Here is a 6,000-nt window from a genome sequence, read left to right on the forward strand (position 1 = left end):
AAGCATTATTTAATGGAGAAATTGTGATTTGAAAAGTAGCTTATGCAAGCATCCATGTCTTGCAGCAGTTCTTGGCTTACAGTTATCTCAGACAAAGAGTTCCAGCAGATTTTCATGCAATACCCCTTCATACCAATGTCACACGATACATTAGCAGCCCATATCAGAACACCTTCACGAATTTTTCCAACATCATGCTGTACAGAAAAAACAAGTGGTCTAAAGCATGAAAATAAATGCACACCAAGAACTAAAGAACACGTGTATCGGTGAGTTAGGCCAGGTCGTAGATCATTTGCATGTGCAGTTTGAAACATGGTGAAAATAGCTCAAAAGCTATAGCCTGACAAGTTAAGTCCCGATATGCGCAGATCGCTGCAGAGCACTTCCTATTAGGTCATCCTCCCCACCACTCTTCTACGTACTGGTCTGGCCTTGAGACTACGAGTGGTGCCAACTCAACAAAATTAAGCTATAACAAACATGACAAACAATTTTTACTGTGTGGATTGACAGTGCCGGCTCATATCAGTTTATCAGTGGTTCATTTGATTTAATCCGGTCTTTGAAAATGCGTGTGCTGCACGGATCATAAACTGTAGTATTGCGCACGCGCATTAAGGTTTATAACTGAGAGAACTAAACGAAGGTTTATAACTGGGCGAATGACTTCATTTTCTGAATGCAACATCGAGCAGAGGCCTGTTTTTTTATTTAAAGCCGAGTGGGATGGGGGTTCTTTTGTTTATCCTACAACAATCACTATGAGAAGGCAATCTGAAGACACGCTTGCATGTGTTCTTTTTTTAAAGCATTGAAATGTTCTTGCTCTTTACTCTTGGATGCATACTTTTGAAATTCAAAAATCAAATCATGCCGGGTCCAATGAAATCCACAATCTGCTCTGGAAAGCCCCTTAGAGGACAGGCCAGATAAATTGTTTACAATGTTGCAACATATTTGCGAAATCACGAGTTACATAAACTTAAGATTAATGTTGTAGAATCCACAAGCGCTGATTTTCAAGATTTACAAGAATTGGATTGGATCGATTTGTTCTTTTAAGTCCACTTTATGCACAATGAGGTTAATTGGGACTGAACCTACAGTTTAAAGTGGGATCCGAACCACTATGTGCATCAACCGGGAATCGAACCCGGGACCCCTTGCTTACAAGGTGACGATTCTACCACTGTGCCATCGGGGAGGCCAAGTTTTAAAAGGAAGAGTCGTTGGCGAAAGGTGCACTGAATTTCTGTACTCCAACAGGTATAAAACAGACCAGGAAAAAGCGAATACAAATTTCGTTGAAAATCCTCAGACCATTCCGCTCCCCCCAGGTTGCAACACTGCGAACCAACGTCGCTGCACAGAATGGAGTGGGGAAATGTAGTCAGAGATGCGCAACAGCTATTTGCAAAGTCTTTTAAACTTGTCAAGTTATAGTCGTTTTTTTTGTGTTTTTTTTGTTTTTGACACTGAACCTAACAAGCAGTGCAAAAAGAAAAGGTAAAAATTTACTATCCTTCGGACACCTCTAATTTTTTCGTTTCATCAATTTTTGACATTCGTACTTACGTATCTGCTTCGCGGAACATTCCTGAAGGTGTATCAACGTTGTTTTGATGAAATTTGAACTATGTTTCCTAACCTAACAGAACTAACCTAACCATGCTCCAATGGTTCGCAATTATTTCCAATTTCTAGATCCTGATACTAACACGACACCAAATTTTAACTATGTTTCCTAACCTAACAGAACTAACCTATCCACGTGCCAATGGTTCGTGGGGCTAGCTACTCTCCGTCGGAGAATTAATTTTCAAGGAACAACATGAATTTCAGCTATGAAACATTGCCACATCACACAAAACACTTTCCTGATGTTCGACAATGCTACAGGAACTTATTACGGTAAGTAGTTTCTTCTGTAAAAATAAATAAATGTGTCCGAAGGATAGTAAACTAGTACCAAAGAAAAATCTTTAGGTACCAGTTTCATAGATCAGAGACACATAAAAATTGGATATCTTGTGTTTTGCACTTACCAATTGTGTATTGCGGAACATAGTTCAAGGTGCCATTATTCTTTTTACATGAAAACAAACAATTTTTCACATTCTGAGTGCTTTTTTTGGTATAATTTAACAATACAGGGAATTTCTCCAATTTGTTTGAATTTTCGGTTACTTACTAATTTGGGTCTCCTAATCACGAATCTGCACTTAAAATTTGGCGCTCACGTAAAAATTTGGCGCTTATTTGGGGCAGGTGAATCCAGCCACTTTCTAACATGCCCTTAACAGGGAGTCTATAGATATAGGCGGGGCCGCGATAGCGGTTGGGGGCGGTAGGTCGATTACCCCAGGGGCGGAGCCCGGAACCGGCGGGAAATTCGGAAATCGAGGGTGTGGAAATAAGAACTTAATTTCGATTATTTTGCTATTTCCACGTGTGAGCGCCAAATTTTGACTGCAGATTCGTGATTAGGGGGCCAAAATTAGTGAGTATGCCGAATTTCAAACAAAATGGAGAAATTCCCTGTATTGTAAAATCGCTCCCTTTTTTTATTCCCTCCTTCGCTTCCGGAACACACAATATGGCGGTCACATTTTGACTCACGATGTGGGTATGCAGTGTTTCAACCTTCTGCACCAAAAAATATCTACTATCGTGTTAGTCAACAGTGGAAATTATACATTATGCACGGGTAGCTGACGTATAGCCCAGGTAGCTAATGGATAGCCCTACGAACCATTCCCGATAAGGTTAGGTTTGGTTACATTAGGCAAGCATAGTAAAAAAAAGGGGGTTGAAACACTGATGGGCTTACGTCATCAAACGTATGCAGCATCCGGTTGCCGTAGGGCAAGCAAATGAAAGCAATGGCAATTTAGGGTCTGTGAGATATTTCTCTTGAAAAATACATGATTTCCCGGTCAAATATATTCCACGATTAAAGAAAATACCTCGACGAACGTTGTAAACCTTGGAGAAACTCATTTCCGTAAGTAGTTTCCTGTGTAAAATTGAAGAAATGTGTCTCCGAGGTATGAAACTGTTACCAAATCTTACAAGAGGACGTGTATGTTTTACAAAAAAATCTCCACAGAGATGAATCACGAGATCCTGTGAAAATAGAACAAAAGCTAGGTTTACTGGCTGGAGGAGGAAATCACAAAAAAATAAATTATACAGCATACGGTTTGACTTCCATGCGACGTAAACCACACGTAAATTTGAGCAAATCCTAACAAATTTCTTAAGTAATAAGTAAATATGATACGAATTGTCCTAAAACATTTGCGAAAGATGCCAGAAAACCATATATTGACGGAAAAGTTTTTCCAAATTTTTGATACATTAATTCTAACGAGATATTACAATAAAAAGTTCACGTAAGTGTGTGCACATTTAAACATAAAATTATAAACTATGGAAATTTAAAGCTAGAGAACACTTACAGCACACCACCCAGCTGTGGAAAATTTTAATAATGTTTCGTGCTTCTGTTTCCTGCTCTCTCTGTGTAAATGGAACAAATATTTATAAACCTACAGATTAAACATGGAAAAGAATAAATTACATTAATAAAATGTTCTCATTGAATCTAAAATATTTCGCTGACCCAAAGATACAAGCAATAAGCACAAACGCGACACTCAATTCAAAGAGAATGTCGGACCTTTTGACTCGATTTTTAAACGGATAACCTCCCAATTCCCATTGGCCAATAAAGTACGCAGTGTTGCTTCTCTATATTTCTTTCTTACCACGGTGGTTTAAAAGAAAAATCAAGAACCACAAATCGGGACATGAAAGCAAAAATGAAGAAAACGTCACGCAATTATTTCGAAAACATCTTCGTTGGAACAAACATTCTCTCAAAGAAAAAGTGGAAGAAATTTTGGGGACGGGAAATGTTCAGAACTCTATACACTATTTCACCTGAAATTACTGCGCGAGGGGGGATAGAGGGGTTGCAGAACTACCGAAAAACAAAAGGATGGTAGTGTCTGCTGCCACGTTCTTTTTCTGCTAGAACCTCAAAAAAGATGCGCGTGGCAGCAGACTCGGTCTTTGTTTTATCGTGATTTCATCATGATATGTATGTAATTACGTCTGTAACACATACTGTTAAGTTTTAGCGATTACTTACACAAAAGTGTTTTAAGATTAGGTCCCTTACCATTCTTCTAATAATAAACCTAAATGCCTTCGTAGTTAGGTTAGGTTCTGTTAAGCATTAGAATAATATTGCTAAATGCTTTCTAAAGAAAAAGATTCAGTGGCAGGAGCAAATTTGATGCTTATTCTTATTGCTGACACGCGCGTGGCAGCAGACTCGGCCTTATTAATAGAACAATGCTAAGGGACCTAATCTTCAGGGGCGGCGCCAGAAATTTTTGACCGGTTGGCAGAAGCTCCTTATTGATAGATTAGGGTGGGCAGTATAAATGTAAGACCATATATAGTATATATGTGTATGTAAGACGTATGTATCTCCCTCTCTCTTAGACTCCCGATTTTCCTCTTACTTCTTTTCCCTCCCTTTTCTTGTTTTTGTTTTTATTCTTTTCTAATCTATTGTCGCATCTTGTTCCATTTCCTTTCGCTTTGTCTAATGGACACAATTATTACCCATGCGCAGCCATACCCCAGTCATACATTCTAAATCACATTCTTTCAGGCATGTTAATACAGTGAATAAATGTGAATTAGGTTTAAGCTTGTGTTGCAAATACAAGGCACATACTTGATTTTATGTATTCGGCGACAACGATAGAAACTTCGACGGTAGACAATCGTGAAGTTTCTCGTAATTTAAATGCATGTTCCTGAGCATAGTATTTTCATCCTATGAGTTTTTAACTGAGAGTTTTCTTACTTCTTAGGGCAGTGGCGGAGCGTGACCTTTCCAACAGTGTAAGCCTAGCATGATGAAGGCTTGTGTTTATTTTTGGGCTGGGTCAGTGATTTATCCACAATCATCAATCCCTCCCCCATTTTTTCAGAACACTTACCTGAAATTTTTCCCAAAACCCTAATTTTGGCACTAAATTTAACCTTACACCCTTTAAAAACGAAGTTACACTAAATCAGATTAAATATTCTGGATAAATCCCTGAGCCTGGTGTTTTCTTTGCTAGGCTGTATATCTCCTACATTTCAACTGATAATTACGTCAGTTTTATTCCTATCACAATGAGTAACGTAACCACAGGGTTGGCATGTTTAAAACAAAAGTGTTTAAAACACTTTGTTTTAAACGTTTAAAACACACGGCTTTGTTTTTTTTTACAAATGTTTTAAACGTTTAAAACAATGTGTTTTAAACATGTTTTTTTTTAGAAGTGTTTAAAACACATTTTGGTACTTAATATTTTATAATCTATGATATTTTTTTTGTTTGGCAACCCTGTTTTTTCATTGAATCTGTGTCAATTAATCCGTGCTTTATGGGTCTCACTTATCGCACAACACTTGACCAACATTTTGTTCTGACGTCACGGGAGAAAGCTTTTTAATTTTAGGGCACATGCCTACGTTGTATGCACAAGGTAGCAAGACTGTTGTGCGACAAGAAAGACCCGTGCTTTACTGTAGAAATCGAAACTTCTCAGTTCTTTGTTTCCTACCGTCCTGTAAGTTTGAGACAGGTGGAAGCTGGAAACTAATATCTGAATACACAATGCGTGATTTTGATCATGACGTGATTTTTATTTCTCTTGCGATACGATTCATTGGTTTGTATAACTGAATGAAGCGCAGATGGTTACTTCTGGTAACATAATTTTGTACTTGGAAAGATAAATTGATCTGGAGAATTTATTATGACACTGCAGGTTGTTTTCTGCTATATAAACTGTTCAGGCAGCAGGAAATATTTCACCTTGATTTTTCCAGGACGAGGATAGTAATTCAATAATATTTAGTTTCTTGAAATTTAGATGAATATGAATCCTAACCTACATCAACAGTGGCGGAAAAAGAGGGCTA

General features: G+C 38.0%; 1 protein-coding gene across 1 annotated transcript in view; it reads right to left on the minus strand.

Annotated features, from left to right (window-relative positions):
• LOC145998950 (aurora kinase C-like) overlaps positions 1–3,697 on the minus strand; it is a 69,035-nt gene extending 65,338 nt beyond the window's left edge. The window contains exon 1 of the mRNA XM_083135779.1: positions 3,465–3,697. The gene's annotated coding sequence lies outside the window, so the exon portion shown is untranslated. The remainder of the gene's footprint in view (positions 1–3,464) is intronic.
• Positions 3,698–6,000: the final 2,303 nt, after the last annotated feature.

The sequence above is a fragment of the Lepisma saccharinum genome, chromosome 14, assembly GCF_977018435.1.
Source record: "Lepisma saccharinum chromosome 14, izLepSacc3.1, whole genome shotgun sequence".
Lineage (NCBI taxonomy): Eukaryota > Metazoa > Arthropoda > Insecta > Zygentoma > Lepismatidae > Lepisma > Lepisma saccharinum.